Source organism: Stegodyphus dumicola, chromosome X1 (assembly GCF_044657685.1).
Source record: "Stegodyphus dumicola isolate Sdum_Otavi_A_Nest chromosome X1, ASM4465768v1".
In the NCBI taxonomy this organism is placed as follows: Eukaryota; Metazoa; Arthropoda; class Arachnida; order Araneae; family Eresidae; genus Stegodyphus; species Stegodyphus dumicola.
In genome coordinates, this window is record NC_140780.1 from 253,586,337 (window position 1) to 253,609,908 (window position 23,572).

The following is a 23,572-nucleotide window of genomic DNA, read 5'->3' on the forward strand; positions in this document are numbered from 1 at the left end:
TATAGCTAAATGTTATTGTTTAAGCTATATTCTTCAATGTGAATATTTATTTCGAAATTTTCGAAGAGCTTAAAAATATACGTTATTATTCACCGCAAGATTAAATAAATGAAAGGAAAAGTGCATTACTATAACATGGCACAAAAACTGGTGAAGCAAATGCGGATAGTAAATGTTTTCCTTGAATCATCTTAAATGATTAAAGAAAGCTTTAATATCCTTAATTAAAGAACATCATTACGGATACAGCCAATCTCGCATACATTTCTGATGACGATGATGATATTAATTTAACTCCCTTATGTGAACCGGATTCATCGTATTTAGTGTCGCATTAATTTAACCTTCACTTTAAACTCCATGCTTAGAATAGCACTGTAAAGATATACTTGTATTATTAGCAAGGACCCAATAGTCCTTGCTAATAATACAAGTATATCTTTACAGTTTATAACTAAGGTTTCGAAATTAACACACTTTTCAGAAATATTCAAAAGCTAAAATCTTAATGATTCTAAACATTTCAGATAAATTACATTAAATTACAAGCTTTTATTTGCATTGCTTGACAACAGGATATAGCAGGCCTGCATTACTATATCAAGGGGAAAATTAAGAACAAGTAAAAACATTAAATTTTTAACAAAAATTGCACAATGTACTGTCGCATCAAAGAGATTTACTAGCTCTTCCAGACTGCGGACTCGAATTATCGATTATTTAAGAGCTAGCGAAATGTTGTTCTATTAAGGTATTGTTGCAGAGGTTTGCGGAAACACTTCTTGACTAAAAACTGTTCGTGATGTGATTGCATGCAGTGTAGTCTATTTAATGGTTTAGTCTGATTTAAAATAATAAACTAATATCTCTAACATTTGCACCTATAATTTTCATGTTTTTAATTTTCATGAAATAACGAAAACCTGAATTTAAGTATCAATGCTTACACTTATATAAATATTTCACTTGACCCCGGTTAATTTCTTTATTTTCAGTTTTGTATTGAATGTCAGGTGTAGTATCACTAATACGTGCACCCATTACATCTATAGCTACAGATTAAACGAAAGGTATGTCAACAGTGCATTTATTATCTTAACTTTAAAAGTGATTTTTTACCCTTAATTTGTTACTCTCTCGTATCACGCTTATTTATACTGGTATTTATGCTGGTATAAACATAGGCAAATAAATTTGATCAATTTATAAAAGAAATTTTTGAATTACTTTTACTTTCGCAACTTTTATAACGATCTGTTAAACTAATTAAACATTTTTTACAATATCCTTTAGCACAACAATATCACGTATTATTTTGTTTCACATGACATAAAATTTTTCGTTTCTTTGTTTCGTATAAATACTTCTCGCATTATTCAGCACAACTGAATAAAATAATAAAGCATTAGTAAAATAAAACATGAATTATTTTCTTCCAGGAAAAGGGGGTAATGCTTAGTCATAGCAATGTTGTGAAGGTGGCACAAAATCGCAATATTTATAGAAAAGTATTTAATGCGTTTGGGGGGAAAATATTTATAAATGAATAAACAGGTGAATTGCATTATTAATGTTATTATGTGAAAACTAACATTCTTAAGAACTTTATTACTCCTATGACGGATTGGAAAAAATATGTCGAAAAAGGAAAACAATAAGTTATTTTTATTTTCAGTTTATTTTAGAGATGCATTTGCATGAAAGCTTCATATAATAATATATAAAGTATTTTCTCCCTCTTTCAAGCATGCCTTCCTGGTGTAACGGCTAGCACACACGGTGCGTATTCGAGAGGTCCAGGTTCGAGTCCCAGCGAGGGCATTGTTCATTTTTCATGTCACCAGGATTTGACGATTGGGTCCCCTAATCGTCAGTCGCTCTTTTAAAGAGGGAGTATATAAGGTATTTTCTTCTTCTTTCAAGCATACCTTTGTGGTGTAACGGTTAGCACACTCGGCGCGTATTCGAGAGGTCCAGGTTCGAGTCCCGGCGAGGACATTGCTCATTTTTCACGTACTCCTGCTTCAAAAATATCCTAATGACTCTACAAATATTAAGACTATGATATAATGTTAAGATTTAGCGAAAATATCTAACAACAACTAAGCAATAATAAATGCAGGAATTGTAACGAATTTAAATAACTTTAGACAATAAATGGCAATATTATATAATCTGAATATATTTGAGAAATGCCTTATTGCAACTGGAAAAGACTAGAGTGATTTGTATAGATAAAAGCGTCAATTGTTTTCAAAAAACGATGTACTTATAACCATTAAAATGCCTTATGAAGCAAAGTGTTAGTTTATTATATTACTTAAATAGATAATGACCCCATATATTTTATGGTATAGAGCTCTAAGACATGCAAAGTAAGAATTATCATTGCTAGTACTTCTGATACCGCCTCAGCGTTTCGCTTGTGGGTCTGCAGTCGCTCTATTTACTAGCAAATGAACAAGGCTGACAATCCAGAATACTGCAAACTTCTTGTAAGACTATAAATTACTTTTATTTTCTATTGCTGTATCCTGTTAATATTCAAATCAACAGTATGCGTAATTTCTTGATTATGTCGATACTAATTCTGTGTTATGTTTATATATTTTGATGGACTAACATTTAAAGAATTTCTTGCCCACAAATTTATTGTAAAACTAATAGCGTGGTATATTGTTTTCGGTTTATACAGCATAATTTTAAAGAAAAGTTCATTGTTCAAAAACGAAAAATAAAGAAATATTATAAATAACACTGCTACGTTCTATAATGCATTAATATTACTTCTCCTTCCAACTTTTTAGTATACCTTTAAACAGATAAAAAGAATAAACATATTATAAGGGATTTTCACCCTCCTTACCACGTGCCTTCGTGGGGTGTCCGCCGATAACATCGCGGCAAAATCATCGCGGGCGAAAACAAAGCAAGGCGAAAACGTCGTGCTACAAAACATCGTGGGAGGAAACATCGCAAAGAGAAAACATCGCAGTTCTAAAACATCGTGGTACAAAATATCGTCGTCGAAAATAAAGCGGTTCAAAAACTTCGCAGTTTAAAAACGTCGTCGTCGAAAATATCGCGGTAAAAAATAAAGTATTGACAAATCATCGCAGGATGAAAATATCGCAGACCTGCTTTTTTCAGGCTTTAATAATTGTAAATGGATATTCCCATAATGATTTGTGAGCGCGAGATGGAAAGAAAGATAAATTTTACTTTCATATTTTTTATTAACTAATAAATTTTTGCTCAAAAAGTAAGAAGGAAACTTAATACTTAAGAATCAACTGAAGCAGAACAAGAAATAATTTTCATTATAAGAGTATTAGATTGACAAAAGTGAAGAAAATAATCTCATAATTAGCAATTTTTTATAGATAAGGTCATGCAGTTACGTCATAGGGGTGTACTCCAACTGCGCTAATGAAAATCCCCCCCCCCGGGTCGAGCTATAGTCCAACTGCGCCAATCAAAATTTCTTCCCCCTGCTGCGTACAGGGTTACAATTTAACTTTTCGAAGCCAATTGTAGCCAAGAGGAAAATAAAAATAAATAAATAGAATTACATATCACAAGAACAAGTAAAAAATGTCTAACAATCAGGTTAATTTTTTGAATAACAGTAATAAATGCGAGAGCTAACAAAGAAAATAAAAGGAATTGGTAAACATACATATTAGCATTACAAAGATCTTTCATTTGTTATAATAATATAATAAATTAAATAATTATAAAGCATACAAATTATATTTTTAATAAATTACATCAATAATAGTCAAGATGTCTGAACTAGACCGGAAAATTTAATAGAGTTCACTAGCGTGCAAAAAATTATTCCATATCAAAGTGTGCTAAAGTATGCTAAAAATAATTAAAGTAATCATGTAAATGTTTGCAGAAATTAAATTTAGTTAAATTAAAAAAAAAAAAAAAAAGCTTAGCATGAAATCTATTATAACAACATTACTATGCATTTGGAACACTGACGTATAAATTGTAAATAAATTGAAGTTATTATGCTAAGAAGTTTTTTTCTAAAATTTATCTAGAAGAAAGAAATTAGACAAACAATACTGCAAATTAATATAATCAATTAGGCCTCTCAATAAATAAAAGTTTATTTTTTAACCAAAAATTAAAAACTGGGATGCAAAAGTTTGAGTAATATACTGGGAAATATCAGAACATATAATTAATTAGAAATGTATAATTAAATTAATAACAAGCTAATTAACAGTAACATTAAGCATAATTTCATTCAATCTAAAACAAGCAATGGATCAGGAGCTCCGCATAACTGAAGTTTTAATGCTATTTTACGTAGATTTACGTATAAAATAAAAGTTGCACTTGTGAAACAAGTGAATAATGTTCTGATAGTCAACAGGAATTAAAATACAGTGGTTAAAAATATAACTACTTGTCAGAAGGTATGAAAAGTTGCTACAGCTAGAGAAATTGAATGATTATAGAAAACTCATAAAGTTAAGCGCTACAGTGTGAAAAGAAAATTCTGGAACAAACATGTTAAGAAAATTAGATGAAGAAATAATCCTTAATTTATTGATATCCATATAAACTTCACTGGGACTAGAAACTCGGGTCGAACTACCAATGTTTAGTGACTTTTCTGCTTGATCATAAGACCTTTTGAAATTAGGCTGAACAATATATTAAAGAAAATAGAAGATACAGCACATGTAAGAACAAAAGTGAGCTGAATTATAGGGTTTACATGTTTGGTGAATGAGTTAAACTTCTCTGTATGCCATTATGAAATATTAGGAATGTAGCATTGAAAGCATCAACGAAGACGGCAATGGAAATCTAAATCATTGTAATCTAAATGTAAAATATTATCAGTATCTGTTATTAATTTTAATACTGCTGAAAAAATGATAAATGAATTATATTATAAATCACATGAACTCGTTCCATTATAAATTTCAACAGTTAGAAATATTATTAGCGTGATTTAGCGACCATCTTTGTTAACAAATAATTTCAAGTAATTAATTTTACAAATAATTCAGCCTGAAACTAGGTTAGAAAATAAGCTACATGCTGAAGATTAAGCTTTGCCAAGGTGTTAGAAACATCTTCTGATGTTTTCGGCTGTAACCCTTTCGTGGTGTAACTGCAAAAGTCTGGCTGGCAACCGAGAGGTCCGGAGTTCGAATTCCGGTGAGGAATATTGGATTGTCTTCCCTTTCCTGCTCCAAAAAATTCTAAAGAGGCTGTTGAAGTGGTGCTCCAATAAAAATGTGGAGGACGATAATTCATCCCCACGTGAATTGATGATTGGGCCTGTTCCTCTCCATTTGCCCTTCATGCGGAGGAGAATTGAAGGGATCATCTCTCTCCTTACCGCATGCCTTCGTGGGGTTATTGGAACTTTCTCTGGCTTTCACTTAAGATATAACTTACGATAATAATGGATATGCATGGTAGAAGTTTTCAGTCGAACCTTCAGATTTTCACTGAGATTAGAATACAAACTGCAATGAATCAACCACATTATACTAAACAGTTATAGGATGGGGTAATCTAAATTATTTTCCTTCTCCTATTCCTCCTGTGTCTAGTGATATAAATTATTTTCATATGATTACTTTTTTATGAATTACGAAGAAGGAATTTTATGAAGGAATTAAGAGGAAGGAATATTTTAGATATAAAAATGGTAAATGGAAACTAACAGTCTCACAGTATTTTAAGAGGGCAATACTGCCATCATATGTTTGAAAATTCAAACGGGGATATTTCAGGCAAGTGCCGTGTTGCTATGAAATAGAGGAAGTACGGCACGTTTCAACTGTTCATAACTCTCTAAAACCGAAAGCGCCATATTTGACTCTTAATGGGTGGCAGCCTACCTCAGCCGTAGAAGAAATTGGCACCATCCTCACCGAGTGAAAATTCACTCCAGTAAAAAGTAATTTTTTTCAACCGTGAAAAGGGGGACGACGATCTATCAATTTTTTCGATGAAATGAATGGAATTTTCAAGGCCTTCTATTTCTTCAGCATGTTTACTTTTTTAAAAGCGTAAATTATAAATTTTACCATTTTTAAAAAAAGAATAAAAAAGAAAACCATTACGATTAAAATACAAAATTAATATGCCAAATTTTAAAAGTTCCTTTAAAGCGTTACGTCCTCATTCATTGATGATTTCAAAATTTCTCTACTTAACGTAAACTAGAAGTTCGTCATGTGAAATTATTTCTTGCTCTTAGTAGAAGAACTAGTCCTAAACTGAAAAGTAAATAAATGCAAAATTATTCGTATGATTTTTACAAAATTTGATATTTTAGCATAATTTGAGGCATATTATTGATAGATCTTCACTTCATTTTAGAAAAAATACGGTTTTGTGTCAAAAGTCGTAAGTCGGAACATTGTTACAAAGAAGTCTAATGTATGCCCTTAAGTTGCTTTTTCAGGACATGAAAAATGTAAGTTGAATTCTCTCAATCGGACATCTAGAATGGCAAATACAAGATTATTATTTTTATCGTTTTTTGCTCGCTGTACCTGTATATCTAAGAGAAAAATCAGAATAGAACACATTATAGGATCAACAAACGATATCCTCCCTCCCCCCAATAAGCATAATAAGGTAAGATAAATAGTCAAATTAAAAATGAATGGGAACACAATAATGGTAACCAAAAAGTGTACCAAGAGAAATTGTAACTGAGGCATTTTGCTGTTGTGCGTTTGTAGTATAAAAGGAGAGGCCATCTGTTCGGCAAGAGAAAGGTACTGGTTTCGACTCCCACGAGAGCTAGGCCCTTCCCATTCATCAATGAAGTCGCTAATGTAGACTAGCTAATTACAGCACAGCACTCGAGAGCTATCAGTCTAAGGGAATGGATGCCTTCGTGGAGGACTTTCTAAGGAAATTGGCTGTTACGCAACTTACACATGGGGAAAACTACGAAAATACCCTTGCAGCCAGCCCGTTCGTCGGGATTAGAACTCAGACCAAATTAAAAGTGTTCAGTGGCTTTGCCGCTCGTGGGCGTAGAATAACTAACTATTTATATTTGGAAAACAATTACTTTTCTTTTCAGTTACAGCTGTTACGCAACTTACACATGGGGAAAACCACGAAAATACCCTTGCAGCCAGCCCGTTCGTCGGGATTAGAACGTCGTCGGGGTTCGTCGGGGAGTGAGGTTAATTTTCTTAAGGAATTTGTTTTTCATCTGGTATAGGTCTGGAATACTTTCATTTAATTAACTAAAGAAAAAAGAATATAATCATCACCTTCTGTTTGTTCAATGAACTTTTCCTACCTACATTAACGGCATAATTAATTCAAACTTAAAATACCTAATGTTTAGTTCAGATATTTTAAGTTCGTTTTTTTGAAGCTCTTGTTTTTAAGGTCGCTTGCTTTGATGCAGAGTTAGGGAAAAAATATTGTTACGAAATGCCCATTTGCGGTAAGATAGCTTCCCTTGCCAGAAAGTTGCAAGGAAAAACAGTATTGCCAGATCTGGGGCAAAACCGCCCATCTGGCGACAAAATTGACGATATGCCATAGACGGAGCGAGAACATTTTAGAACGAATTCTTACCGATTTTACCCAGAATGTTCTCGGAAGCAGGTCAAAAGCTATATAAACTCTGCCTGTAAGCGGAGTAGCAGTCTATCGTGAAGAATATCTTGAGTGTGCGGAGTTCAGTGGTAGTGGTTTGAGATTAGCTTGAGAGCGACCGAACCGAGTCGGGAGCTGTACTTTGTGCTTTGCCGTGAAGCTGTTTTCACCGTTGTAGCCTGAAGACTGTGTTGCTGATTGTTTCAGCGTGTTTATCGCTTTTCAGCGTGATTCGGGTATTGTTAATATAGTTTTTCGACGACTGTAACGAGTCTTTGGAACTGTCCTGTGTCATAATGACGAATAAATTCTGTTTTGATTATTCACCAAGTGTTGTCATCAATCACTCCAAATCCACGAATCCGTAGAACACAACAATATCGTTTCTGTTAAGAAAGAGTGGTATTCCTGCTTTTATTCTGCTGATAAGAAAGGCTGATATTCCTTTCAGTAATAAAATCGAAGAATATTTTGTTCTAAATCAGATTTTTCCATATAATGATAAAGTTTCTTTCGAGCTGCCATTTATCGCGAAGATATCCTACAGGCTTGTAATTCTGGGATAATAAAAATGTTTCGATTTTGGAGTGTTCAGATATGCCTTCATATATCACAAACGAGAGAATATAATTTCTTGTAATCGTTAATACATATATAATGTAAGGAATAGCAGCATGTTATGTAATCGTAAATATTCCTTCTCTCACATACTGAATATGTAAGGTTAAATTTCAGCATGTCCGAAAAAATTCTAGCACCGTAGGAAAATTAATATTTATATACAAATAATTTTACTCACTTTTAAATAAATTTAAATATGTGAGTATCGAATTGAAATTTCAAGTATCGGTCTTCTAATATCTAATTCTAATATCGCTTTTCAAATTCTCCGACGTCTCGTACTTGATAACTCATACTCCCTCTACTTTCATATTCTCTTTACCTTTATACTCTCTTCAGTTTCCACTGTTACTGAAAAATATGAGATGTCTCATATAAGTATCAAACTAACTTTACATTTCAATATTCCCAAATGGGAGGATAGAAGACAAATTCATCTTCATTCATTTTAGGAAATCAGACTTTGTCATATATAAACGGTTTTTCTTGGTGATCAGACAAAAATATAACGATTGTATTGCTTTATACACAAATAAATTTAAATTAGATGATTATATTACTGTCTTTGTGGTTGGGAAAAGAAAATATAAGCACTCTGGCCTTGGCGTACTCTGTGTTTACTTTGGAACTGCTTTTTATTGTGGAGTGTTTTTTTTATCTAAGCTATATAAAATTCCCTAGTTATACATATTCAAATACTTAAATGTTTTGAAAAATTATTCTGATAACTCGAATACTTTAATTATAACGGCTTGCAATGAAAGAAAGAGAGGTTTTGGTGATTTTAGTTGATCTAAATGTAATTTCTGGTCCCTGAACTAAAATATATCATTAAAAATTATGTATCATATACCACTGGCTTCGTAAACTTCATTTTCTTATCACTTATTACTTCATCTCCGTATCACATTTAATATTTTCTAACTGTAATTACTAACTGTAATGTAAGTATAATTTAAATTAATTATAAAAAAATTCGAGGAACAAAACTGAATACCTAAGCAATGAATTTGAACAATTGAAAGAATCCTGCCAAAGATTCCTTTGTGTAATAAGAATTAAGCATGTCTCTGTAGCTGTTGACCATTCTGTGCAATTCGAAGAGACTTAGCGTGAAGTCACTGTTCTCATAGATAAAGTATAATGAGCATGAATTGTGTAGTTTGAGGAAACCTTAAAGTATTGGCTTTGTTTCTCTGTCAGAAGTTTAGTTATACTGAGTTTCATACTTCACGTGTGAGAGAAAAAGGCAATACAGAATGTCAGCTGTTGCAGTAAATGAACACAAGAAAGTAACATAAGAAAATGTTTTCAATCTTTCTGGAAGAAGAAAAAAGAGAGAAAGCTAAAAAAGAGAGAAGTTTTTTCGTTTCATACGAAACTTGGTCTCATGCGAAATAGTTTTTGATGGTATTGAGAAAAAGTAATAATTACTTTAAATACCTTCGCAAAAAGTCCCTTTTACTTTAAAAGCAAAGCTGAAGGAAAGCTTCAGACTGAACGGAATTTAGAACATTTATATTAAATGAAAACTTTGAACTTGTCATAAATGAAAGAAGAAGACACAAATTTCTCCCAAGAATTGTCATTTTTAAAGTTTTTGTTAACAATTAGGACCCAGATAATATGGCTATACTTGAAGATATGCTATAAAAATTCAAATCTTTAAGCTGCTGAATGAATAATAAGCTTCATTTCTTAAATTCACATCTTCATTCCCCCCTCCTGCAGAAAATTGTGGTGCAAGCGCGAAGCAAGGTAAGCACTTTCACCAAGACATTAAGGAAATGGGTAAAAGATAACAGGGTCGTTAAAATGTTAATCCAATTGCATATTACTGCAGCATGTTGCACCTCAAAAATTCAGACTCATTATGTAAAATAAAGAGGTCACCCAATGCTGCTGTACTAAAAAAGGCAAGGCACAGGCGTTAATTTAGGAGTTTTCTTACGCAGCTTCATTTTAATGTCTATGATAAATACGTGTTACTGGAGTATGCATAATACTACCTATTCAGTTCACTTTATTTAATTTTAATTTTTTTTCGTTTCCCAGTTCAACAGGCTGTATACTCTTTTGAAAAATATAATAAACACTGATAGTTGAGCTGTATCTGAAATATCAGTAGTCTCGTCAGCAAAGAAGAAAAAACAACTGTTTTGTAAAAGATTTTCTGTTATGTTTTTCACTTTTTTATCTTTCATAATCTTAGCAGAGTGAAACGTACAATTTTTTACTGAATTGGTGTGAATTAAAGGCTTCATATCTTTACATAAAAGCCGGGAAATTTTTAAAGAAGATCCTGTACATTTTTGAGCTGATCTTGTTTTAAGCTTTTCATATTTAAACGATTCGGGTATTGCTAATATGCGACAAACGCATGTACGCTTTCATTGCCCAGTAAGAAGCTTTTCTTCTGAAACTCTTTATGCTTACCTACATGATGTTTTTTTAAATTACAAACCTAGGTAACCAATACCGCTTATGATAAATAAAGCGCATTGCTTATTATACCCTCCGGTGGAAAATGAAACTGGATTTGCCTGGAAATGGCAGCTTTCTATATTTCAGCTTTCCTTTGTTTACTGCAAGGTATGATTGTGCTCTTCACAAGGGCATAACTAGTCCGCAGTTCCTGAGTTTGCCATCTAAGGTGGTCTCAGAATTCTGCCCCTCTTGATAGGCAAACAAATAAATATTAAAATGGCATACAAGGGAATAACAAGGAATATTATTACTTTGCTTCTTTTCTTATCAGCAAAACTATCGATGACATTGCAAAGGCATTGGTTGTAGAGGTATTGTATTGGTCATGATTGCTCCAGCTGCTGATACGCAGATTGCATTTCTTAAATGTAGAATAAATAGTTATAATTTTTATTACGTAATTTTTATTTAGAAAGATCTCATAACTAATAGCAGTTGTGAAGAAAGCTAGCAACAGTATTACAATGTTTGACACTTTGTTCTGAAGAATACGTTTTAGAATAAACTGCAAAAAATCAAAAGAACTGCTCTTCACCGTTTCTGCTTCATTTTCCCTAGCAACAACGGAAATAAATCTCTGAAATACTTTTTTCTTAAATAGAAATCCTTGCTTATTAATATCATCGAAATCATAATTTAGTCGTTCTTCGTAATTTTCGTTCAAAAGTTTCGACGGAATAAAATAGGTATAACAAAGAGTATTCAGCTGTTGAAATACAGTGGTGTCTTCTTTAAATTTTTTATCTGGAGGAAATCTAATTCCATATCAGAATATCATTCCTCTTCATCTTCTTCTTAAATCTACGTGAGTAACCGCTATAAAATAAGGTTTCACGCGAAAAACGCCGCCCCCGAAAATCACTGGAGCTTCCGCAAAAGGAAATAAATACTACATGACAACTTTAGAGCACTTCGTGGCTTTAATACAAAACAGTTTCATTTACACTGCGAAGCAATATCTAGCAAAAGTGTAAAAACTGAGCGGACCTTTACGCTATGGATTTATACAGGAATCCAGCGAAAAATCAAATAGAAAAATCATCATACAAGATTGGTTAGTTAACAAATTGTGTAAAATATCCCCCCCCCCCTCTTCAGAAAGGCAAAGAATTTGAAAAACAAAATGTATAAGAGTAACATATGCATAAATTCTCAAACGTAATCTTTTTTCTCTCCTTTGTAGAATTTTGTGAAGAGCTAGCTTTTTTCTGGGCTTTTTATGACAGTCTGTCTGAATCTAGCCAAACCTATTGAAAAGCCTTGGTTAAAAAATATCTTCTTGGGGTGTACATGCACTCATCGTTCTTGTAGAACGAACTGGGATGATTTAAATTCACATAAATGTTGTGGCTGATCAAATACACGCTTTTATGCCAATTGTATTCCCTGGCGGAGATAGTAATTTTCAAGATATTGCCTCATGTCATATTGTGAATAAATTTTAAAAGTTGTTTCAAGAATATTATGAGATGTTCTCTTTAGTGTTATAAGGTATTTCTCCCTGCTTCTTCGTATGCCTTCGTGGTGTGGTGGTCTGCACACTCAGCGCGCAATTGAGAGGTCCATGGTTCGATTATCGGCGAAGGCATTGCAAATTTTTCATCTTGCCTACTTCCTAAAAATAACCTAATGTCTCTACAGTGTAACTTCCCTCAGTTTGTCGACCACAGCTCTAATTGAACACATGTGATCTGACTTCGAGAAACTTTACTAGCAGTATCCTCCCACGTCATAATTTACAAGAACTGAGACATATTCTGTGTCAGTTATAGACTAGATGTCAAGAGACATACAAAATTATCTCGCTGAATCTGTGGGTCTTCAGTTACGAGCTTTCTTTCAGACAAGAAGAGGACCTATATCGTATTACGATCCAGTTTTATGTTTTAGCTTGCTGTTGTAAGTGATGTCAATCATATGCCTTCAGGAATTCCAGTCTAAGCTATTTATTCGCTTATAATTATTTATTGGACGAAAGTAATGTTGGAATGAGAGTAATTTGTGATTTTATAATAACAAAGCATAAGTGTATTCCAAATTTACAGCATGTATTTTGTTACCTACTGAGCCGAAATTGAGAATATCTCGTTCTATATTTAAAAGTATTATTCTTACATTGTATTAGTATTTAAAACTGGCATATTACTTTTGTAAATATGCTGGTAAAAAGATGTATTAATAAAGAAGAATATTTCTGGTAAAAATAATTAAGTTGCTTTTTTAAGCCACGGTGCTTTTAATTAACTCTACTGAATAATTTGTAAAAAAAGATAACCTTTCTGTATTGTGTAAATATTTATGCTTTACAGACAAAAAACTGTATAGGATGTAATACTCCAACTAAAACAGAGTTCCTTGAAAGCTAGAATACTGAAGATCTATGTAGCGACTATTTGCTGAAATTTTGTTGCGTAAGTAACAACTTCAAGGAAGGGTACGCTTTTATTCTAACTCAAAATAGATGTACAGCTGGTCCTTCTTGGGCGTACAAGAAGCCTCCACTTGGGCTTTAACTCAAAATACGAAATATAAAACTAAACTAACGATGGATAAATTTGTTGTTGCTTCTGCTCACTTGTCTGACGTAGTCAGCTCAAGCCCACAAAATTCCTCGTGTCAACGAGCGCTAGATTACGTCTGTCGTTGGCAACAGCCTTGAGCACCTAGCAGGTTGACAGTGCGATTTGGTTCAGTTCCGCTCCCAATTTTGATGGAGAGCACTCCGGGAAGGACGTGTCCGACGGTCTCCCACCCTCTTCCCTTCCACCAAACCACACGAGAGGACTTTCGGCTCTCCGCATATTTAGAATGCCGCCATGCCGCACCGACACTATACATTTACAAACATCAATGTCTTCTCCGGGATTTGAACCCGGGCTCTTTGGCGCGGCAGTGAGGCTAACCACTATACCGGTTGGGCAGCTGGATAAATTTAATCAGCGGAAGCTGTACAGAATCAAACTCGTATAGCTATCCCTTAATTAAGAGTGTTGAGGTATTTGTAATCGCATTCTTATTGGTTAAAAGTAAGTATAGCTTTCTGTCACGTCCGATACATTCATTAGCTTTCAGTCAGGTCTGAATTATTCTGAAACTTAATCCCATTCTTTATGTTATTTTTGATTGGTTGTTTTATGTGTCTTGATTATGATTTGTTAAACCATGATCTGTTCTAAAGTTATATATATGACCTCTGTAAACTTTTTCACTCTCTGCTTGCTTGTATTTCTTTGCATGTAACTCTGCGTGTATCTCAGCAATAAATATTTGTTTTGGGAACCACGGCATTTTCTATGTTCAACAAAGAGTCGGTATATGCTAGCAGGCACGTATTAAGTATGGTCGTAGAATATCCAGCTTTAATTAATAGCAACAACGTGGCAGAAAGGTAGAACACGCTCTCCTACTGAAGTAACTCGGACCGCAGTTTAAATACCAGTTTCTACCTTATTGGCATAAAGCGTAATACTGAAAACTCATTCTGGTAGGAAACTTAAGAAAACGTACCCTTCCTTCCCTAAGAAGTAAAGGAAAAGCGTGTTCAAAAATAAAAGAAACTATTAGCAAAATAAAATAAAACCCATACAAGGCAATACGCTGCTGAGGTTTCCATTCCTGTTAGGTATATTAAAAATGAACAAGCTTCTATTAAAGGCTGCTTCTAATGTGGCTGCTTCTATTAAAGGTTTTGATTTCCGGTATATTTAGTAAATACCCTTTTGATTACTGTTTTATTTAGTGACAGTACCTAAAAAAAGAGATGAATGATTATTTTGTGTTGTATGACAAACAGTAATTGGTTTATTAAGTGCTACAGGAACACTAGCTTTTATATTTCTAATAACCCAGAAGTATTAGATTCATCTAATTTTTTATGCTGAGCTTTTATATACAGATTGTGCTTATTAAAATCCATTCTTTCTCTGAAATCAAAGAGGAACAATTTAATATGCAAGATATAAGTGAATTTTGTAAAAAATTTTGAATATAATAGAATTTAATTTCATGAGCTAAATGGAATCTTTAGAAAATATATTTACTTTAGATCAGAGCTAAGGAGCGTATTGAATTAGTATGGATCCGGTAATGGAACACTGAATGCAGTAACATTGGTAGTCATGCTATGAAAATGTAGAAAATCTGTTATTGTATGACTCTAAAGTGATTGAGCGGACTTTTTTGTGTTATTATGCCCCAGGTATTTGATTACAACTTAATTAGTAACTGGAATGCATGAACAACGAAGAAATTTCCATTGGAGGGATTCGACGAATCAGCGACTAATTGCAATTGACGCCGTCTGCTGCAAGTGATTGGGATCAGCATCTCTTTGAAGTCTTTTGAACGCAAAATTGGGTAACCCACCCCAAAAAACCCACTTTAGTTGCCATTCCCACCGGGTGCGAATAAAAGGGATTGAAAGTTTTCTCTGCTCTAAAATTGGAGTTATACTTAGGCTAAGGGGGCGGAAGGCATCTGTCACTAAAGCTTTTACATCTTTGAACTGCCCTCAGGAAACCTTTCGACATTTTTATTCTGTATTGGCGGCTAAGGTTATTAATAAGTTAATATTAATCCAGATATTAAATACAGAAATGGAGCAATGTAATAATAATGATGAGCCTGCTCTGCCACATAATTAGTATCATAACATTGCTAATCTTGATGCATTAAAAATTTTAAAGTCCTTTTATAGTCTTAGCTTTGTATTTAACTCTGCTGTACAATTTTTCTATCTTTAGGAAATGATACAGAAATTAATTTTTGAATGGAAATTCAGAATTCCTATTCAAGAGAACTTAACTGATGATCATTAATGGATTATAAATCCCACACATGATAAATTATTAAAGCAATCAACAAAATTACTGTTATTTAAGACTTCGCATTTAAGTCTGAAACCAATAAAACTTCAGTTTATAGTAACAAGGCAGGAACAACTTCCATGAATGAACAGATGTAATAATTCCATAATGATTTACTAAAAGTCCGTAATGGGTAAAAAATTTTAGCAATTGATGAAAACAGTATAATAGTGCGTGGTCTGTTCGAAAATCAATAAAAAAAATGGTGGAATTTGTTTTGGTTGAAGGTAAATATTTAATTAAACTTTGCATGGATAGCGGACGCTGTACATTATCTACAGGAATGATCACAATCAGAATAGGACTGAAAATTACTTATTTGAATAGGAAAAAAGCGATTACATTACATAAAAGTAAGAGTTTCGGGTGTCAGTATGATACAAAATTCTGACCGTGAAAAGTTTGTAGAATCATTATGCTCTATTTGTTTGTGTGTGTACTTGCTTGTAAAGACGAATTATGAAAAATCAATTATGTCCTCTCCAGGAGGCCTCGAAAAGACCTTCTAGTTACTGGTTGGATATGCTGACCATTCCACAAGAAAGCACATAGGGTGAAAAACCTGCCGTATTCCCTTATACATATTCATTCGAGCTTTATAAATTTTTGAAATTCTTGAAAATCTTCGAACAGTCCTATAACTTTAACAAGTTTCATAGAGGAGAGGAAAGTGCATTTCCTGCTTTCTTAATCCTCATCAAACAAATAACTAAAGCCAGACTATTAAACTATGCGGTATTTCTCCCACCTTCATAGCGTGCCTTCGTGGTGTAGTGATCAGCACACGGAGCCGGTATTTTAGAGGTCCGTGGTTCGATTCCCAGCGAAGGCGTTTGCAATTTTTCATCTCTCTGGCTTCGCAAAAATATCTTAATGTCTCTACAAAACTCATAAACAGAATTGCTTTAAATTTAAATAACGTAGTCTGGAAGGTTAGGGTATAAGCTCCTAACACCTCCTATATGCTCATTAATTTAAATAAGCGATTTCACTTTTAGAAACCGTACTCGAGGGTACTATTAGAACTTTTGTGAAATATAAAAAAATTCATTTTGCCCTACAAAGTTACAAAAGTTTTCAGGTACTTTTTTTTTTAAATGCAAAGCCAGTCAAGTCTGCTTCCTGGAGTCTAATTCCTGGAAATCTCTACGGAAAACATAACTTACATCTAAATGGATTTAAAAGTGGTAAATTTGGAATTCATCCAGTTCTACACTATTTTTTTGGGCTTTTTTATTTTTTAAGATACACTGAGACTTTTTCAGTGTGAAGAATTTGAAACATCGATCGTATGCTTTCCGGTTTTCGAACTTACACTTTGCTATTTGGAGACTTTACCACTTATACCACAAGCGCACGTACCGGAGAATGCGATAATTCCTTACACTTTTAAAGTGAAAGGAATTAAATGCTTTGATGTTCTCGTTAGACATAATGAAAACAATAGACATTAAAAAATAATTTGCATATATAGCTGGAACTATAGTCTTTAATAAGAAAACCATTATAATAGATATTTAATTACTTATGTTTTTTCCGTGTCATAACTTCTAGGAAAGCTTATTATCTGCCATTTATTATCAGCTTAAATGACGCAAGTTCTTAAGAATAAATGGAATGGAATTGTGATCATTTGCGAACATTTCAATCAAGCATTGTCGCAAAGGGCAGAATCATAGCTTAGTTCCGAGTTTCGCTAGTATACGAAAGTTGTAGCCACTTGAGATATTTAGTTTTCATATATTTAAGGGTCTACAATGTGATGCCATGTTTAGCAGCATGGCAAAGTCATTACATCAAAGGCATGAATGAAATTTAAGATATTAAGCAGCCGTAGTGCTTGCTCCCGATTATATTCTTTAGTCTGTACGATCTCTCGCTTGGCGCTTCTATGGTAAATTAAAACAGTCATTATCTAAAACATAATTTCATAAGCTTTGGATTTGAATAAATTAATTCACACAAGTGGTGATATTGTAGAGTCGTTACGCTATTTTAAGCGGGAACCATGAAAATATGAGCAATGCCCTCGCCGGTACTCGAACCTGGACCTCTCGAGTACGCACCGAATGTGCTGCCGTTACAGCCCGAAGGCAGGCAGAAAGGAGAGAGAAAATACCCTATATAGTCCCCCTTTTAAAGGGCGAGGTCAGGTCAGGTCATATCATTGTTTTCAAGTTTCGTACTAATGAAAGTGCATTACTCGAGCTATTTTTTCTATCCATTTAAGGCTTTAAAGTGGTGAAGTGTATAACCAATAAAGGCGTATATGAGTAATGATAAAAATATATTTGAAATAAGAAATGAAAAGTACCAGAGGTGGCACCATCTAGGTGCGAGAGAGTGAACTAGAATTGAGTTTAAGAAACATCTAGTTGAATTGTAAGTCACGTGGCCTATCCCATGATGTTGATTGGAGAGTCGAGAAGAACTGTAGAATTACATTATTTGCGCATTTTTTAAATAATAAAGTCTATATACAGGTGCCGTTACATTTTTGTAGTATGAAAAGGAGTAAAATACTTGAGATAAATAATAGAAACAAATTCTGATGCATAGAAGGTAAGTAGTAAATAAAAATCTTGCATATAAAGGTGTGTCCTCCTGGACCAATAGGAAATCTTGATTATAAGTGCAAATTCTTGAGTAAATAGATGTATAAAACAAATGCTTTACATTCCAAGAAAAAATATATACAATTTAAGCAAACTACCACTGAACATTATGATGAATGGTGCGCGGTCGTTTATAAGGCTGGTCTATTGTAAAATCATAATTTCCAATATTTTGTATAATAGACGAATGATGGGCAGAAAGGTTTTCATAGAATTTATGAACACTTCTGAGTATTTCTTCATCAATAGTATTAATTTTGAGGTCATTGTGAAGTATGATATTGCGAACAAACCATGGAGCTCCAGTGATGATCCTAATAATTTTATTTTGTAAAACTTGCAATGGTTTTCTATTACTTTTGGCAGCAGCCGCCCAAACTGGGGAGCCATACATCATGACAGGTCGAATTAATTGTAGATAAATAATGCGCTTGGTTTGAAGGCTAAGTTTAGAATGATGATTAATGATGGAGTAAACGCTTAAGTAAGCTTTTCTGGTATTTTCACAAATACATGAGATATGGTCTTTGAAATTAAGTTTCACATCCAGAGTGATGCCTAGATATTTAACAGTGTTGTCTCTGATAACAGGACTATTATTGATTTGCAGAGGATTACAGACAGGGTTTTTATTGCTTCTTTTAAAGATAATGTTGATACTTTTATTAGGGTTAATTTTAATTGTCCAGTTTTGAAGCCAGTTTTGCATATTGTTTACAGCTAGTTGAAGTTTATGCTGAGCATGTTTAGAGTTGATAGAAATGGAAAATATGGCTGTGTCATCAGCATATTGAGCAATTTCTGTACCAGGATGTTTAGGGAAGTCATTGACATATATTAAATAGAGGAAGGGAGCCAAATTTCCTCCTTGAGGTACCCCCGCCATAATTTTTCTGCGAGTAGAATATTCATTATTGATTTTGACTTGAAAAAACCTATTGCTCAAATAGCTATAAATAAGATTGATGATTTCAGGAGGAAAATTGTAGTGAATTAATTTGTATATTAAACCAGTATGCCAGACTTTATCAAAAGCCTTTTCAACATCCAGGAATAGGGCTGCAACAGTTTCTTTTTTATTAAAGGCTTCTCCAATCTTTTCCACAATGTTTTAAAGGGCGACTGGAGATTAGGTAACCCAATCGCCGAATCCTGGTGGTGAAGGGATCATCATCCCCACCTTTCAATTCGGGGGCCGCTGTAGAGTTATTTTAGGATTTTCCGATTTCAGAAAACTGCAGAAAATGTGCGATGCCCTCGCCGGGACTTGAACCTGGACCTCTCGACTACGCGCCGAGTGTGATACCGTTACACCACGAATGCATGTAGAAAGGACGGAGAAAATTCAACAATTTATTTTATTTAGCTGTTGATTTTGTTTTTCCTGTAGCTTCTGTTTTTATACTGTTAGCTTTCTTAATACAAAATTCTGTCAAATTAAGGTAATCCTTTGCTGCCTGACCTGCCCTCTCAGCTCTTTTAATTCTGCTCTGTAATGTATCTTCTGCTAAATTATGATACCGCAATTCGAAAAATTAAAATTTTTCTTGAATTTCATGTATAAATCGTGTGTAAAAAATTACCGAAAAATTCGAAAATTATTTATTAACCTTATGTAAAAATATTATGTAGGTTATTAAATAAACTATTTGATTAAGCAACTATCATATTAGGAGTGTCTGATAAAGAGAAAGTCCATTGACTGCATAACTAAATTATGCTTTTAGGGTGCATAAATTATGATAAAGTACTATTAGACATTAAGTTTAATCTTTTACTTTCGGACCCTACATTTGTAGTTAGCATTAGACATTTCGGATCCGGAAATATCCAGCAAATATGAGAAATCAACTGGACCTTCAGCAGAATTTGAACTGCTAGAAATTTTATTTCTTAGGAGGAAAGGCTAACAACTTTCACCATTACAGCCTGCACGAGTTTGATGCAATAGTTGCACTATTACCATTACAGAAGAATGAAAACCTTTGGGAAAAAGGTCTTTATTATTTAATGATGTTGTTTTAAATTTATCTATGGTTTTCGTTAATAATTGCTTGATAATGTTTACTTATATACTATATTGTTCTTGGTAATACTTACGTTTGTAGAATATTTGCACAAAATTTTAGTAATGTTTATAAAAAGCATTTTACTTGAAAAATGATATCGTAATATCACGATGTCGTCATATTTTTCTTACGTAGCATTTAGAGAGCTTATAAATGTCTTGCATAAATATCTCGGAGCCCTTGAAATTCACTGGTATGTCGGTTCCGCAAATGTTTTATTAGGAATCTTAGTCTTAAAGAGGACTGGAGGTTATTTACAGCAATGTGAATTTAATTATCTAAAATTTAATTGAAATACATGTATAAATTGAAAATCTATACTTATGCAAGCCATACATAAGCCGAAAATCGATAATGTCACTAACACTTCTAGTTTCGATATAAAACTGGTAAGAAATTATAAAATGGAAAATGCATTTAAATAAAGTCTGTTGGTGATCAAGAAGTACAAAATCTGTTTTGAAAACAGTTATTTCTTACTCTTGTCTAAATATTGACTGTTGCAGATGGGGCTGTTTCGAAACTCTCGATATAATTATTGACGTTCGAATAAAAAGTTATTAAAAAGATCATTAATGCTGCCGTTCTGTAACGAAGTAAAAGTGTATATGATTAACTTATAAAATGTTGTATTTAGTTTTAATGGAGAGAAATAATTTATATTTCTTCCGTTGACTTTTTAAATATTTATTTCAGCTTCTTTTATTGAGTGAATGTGCATGTTTATAAAATATTCCGAATTTACGAGAAATATCATGTAAGTTTCACTCAAGCCGATATTTTTAGTAAATTAATTTATTTTTCTCTACACAGAGCGTACTTCTGTTATTTATGTTTTTAAAGCTTATAAGGCTCCCTCCTTCTTAGCATGCCTTCGTGGTGTAGTGGTCAGCAAGCTGGACGCGTATTCGAGAGGTCCGTGTAACAAGTCCCGGCGAGGCCATTGCTCAATTTCATGTCTCCTGCTCCAAATTAACTAATGTCCCTACAGTGGCGCCCGAACTAAAAGGGTGGTGGATGATGATTCTCCACAGCCAGGATTTGGTGATTAGCTCCCCTAAAAACCCCAGTCGCCCTTTAAAAGGGGAAGTATATAAGGTATTTCTCCCGCCTTCTTAGCATGCCTTTGTGGTGTTAGGGGTCAGCACGCTCGATGCGTATTCGAGCGTCAGTGGTTCGAGTCCCCGCGAGGGCATTGCTTATTTTTCATCTTTCCTACTTCGGAATAACTTGTCTCTACCAACGACTTCATATAACAGGTAGACGGCTCACCTACAGAGAATTCGTCTGCTAGGCTGTCTCCAACATATACCACGTGACTTAAGGTCTTGGCGCTCTTGGGGAGTGATAGCTTAGGCTCTTAATCGCCAGTTTGGCGCGCATTTGATATGGCAGGTAGTGTTTTTTATTTCCGTTTGATGGCAGTCGGCAAACAACGACCTCGAATTAAGTTATTCGATTTTTACAATTATTTTTACATATAACTTAAGCCCTTTTTTCCTGAACATTTTATCTATATTTTTAATAATCGCTTTAAATTATTTGCGTCATTATTTAAGATGTTTAGGTTAAATAATTTTAGGAAGAAAAATCTACAATAAATAATAAAAAATTGAGATGGAAACTTTAGTTTTGAATAACGTTTAAAAATTAATTGCACTACTGTTATAATATTTGAGAAGGTAAAAAAATCTCGTTTATTTTTAATGCATTGCATCCTAAAGAGAAAAAGAAAATCACATTGTAATATATGTATTTATGCAATTGATGAAATATATACTTACAGACTGTTGACTTTCAGCTGGAACTATAAACTATTACTGTTCAAACTTATAATATAGTTTATGACACAAAAAGATAAATTATACTGAAATCTTATTAAAGAAAAATATTTTACTTTCTTACATTTAAATAAACATCATTTTACTTAATTTAAAGTCAGAAATAGTTTTTGGAAGAATTTCATTTACCTTTGACCTTTCGATGTTACCAATAGTACTTGCATTCTGAAAATGTATGACAGTAAAGAATTTTTTATTTTTAAAAAGATCTTTCACTGATTGTAAATGCCCATTTTATTCAGTTACTTGCATATTAAAGTGCTTATAAACTCAGCAATGTCCAGAAAATAATTTCATGCAAACTTGCAAGCTACTGCCTTAACTGCACATTAAATTTAGTAAGATTACATATATTTTCAGATCAGCTGTAAAATGTACATTTCGAAAATAAAATTTTCTTTCTGAATTATAAATTCAAACACGACAATACATATTCTATTTTATTCCTGTATCCCAATTAAATAAACACATTGCGAAAATGTGCATTTAAATATAGTATTTACTATAAAGTAAGTGGATTTAATTACAAATAAACACTGAAAAATTAAGTAAAACAAAAATATGCTACTTTATATGAACACCAATCTTTTAAACGCGAGGAGGACGCACATTTTGAATAAAAAGCTTTCGTTCTTCACCAGCAGCAAAGGATCCAACTTGCATCTGCTGAAGAAATAAAGCTTTTCGTTTGAAAAGCATGTCCTGCTCATATTTAAGTTTGGTGTTCATACAAAGTAGTATATTTTTATTTTAAGGTATATGCTTATAATGCTATTTTTTATTTATTTAAATTATTTTTTCTAAAGTATATCAGGAACAAGTACCAAAAATCATCTACTCAAACTGGTAGTCAAGTATATTCCAAATTTCCTATTTTTAATTTGTGAATAAGAAATGAGCTTTTTAAAGCACAAACACACAACTTGACCGAAATATAGAAACTAAACATTATTATATACTACATGAATAACTTTATGAAATACAATACCCTTTATATGGCTCTGATATGGAAAATTTGACTTATGAAACACTTTTTTTGGGGGGATGGTATAAATTAAACCATGGAAAACCATGGAAATCTTTATAAATATATAAAGAATATGATATTTACTTTTAAAAAATCGATACATAAAACAGAGTAACTACATTACAAATTAAAAATACATGCTTTTATTTTAACAAATACAGGGCTTAAATAAAACTGACTGTTTCACAGAAAAGAAAAAAAAAAAAAAAAAAAAAAAATCTTTTATGAATAGAAAGTGAAAACTAGTAAAGATATAATGATGAAAGCATCATTCGAACCTGCAAAAGTTCACTCAGATAAAGCTTTGATGATTTTTTTGACAAACTATATATATATTGTTTGTATGCAACAAAAAGTTAAGGCCTGTTTTCAAGGATTTTTTTTAAAATTTAACTCCTACTAAAAATCTTAATACACACTTAATCCTCATTAT

At 33.0% G+C, this 23,572-nt stretch overlaps 1 protein-coding gene and 1 long non-coding RNA gene across 4 annotated transcripts in view; one reads left to right on the forward strand and one right to left on the reverse strand.

The window, feature by feature from the left end:
- Positions 1–23,572, reverse strand: part of LOC146993476 (uncharacterized) — a 178,639-nt gene that overhangs the window by 34,519 nt on the left and 120,548 nt on the right. The gene's annotated exons all lie outside the window — the stretch shown is intronic.
- The window catches only part of LOC118188684 (uncharacterized), a 355,582-nt gene that overhangs the window by 4,739 nt on the left and 327,271 nt on the right, over positions 1–23,572 (forward strand). Inside the window, exon 2 of one of the 3 annotated variants that reach the window (XM_085807512.1) lies at positions 996–1,070. The exons of the other annotated variants lie outside the window; for them this stretch is intronic. The gene's annotated coding sequence lies outside the window, so the exon portion shown is untranslated. The remainder of the gene's footprint in view (positions 1–995; positions 1,071–23,572) is intronic. 3 annotated transcript variants of the gene reach the window in all.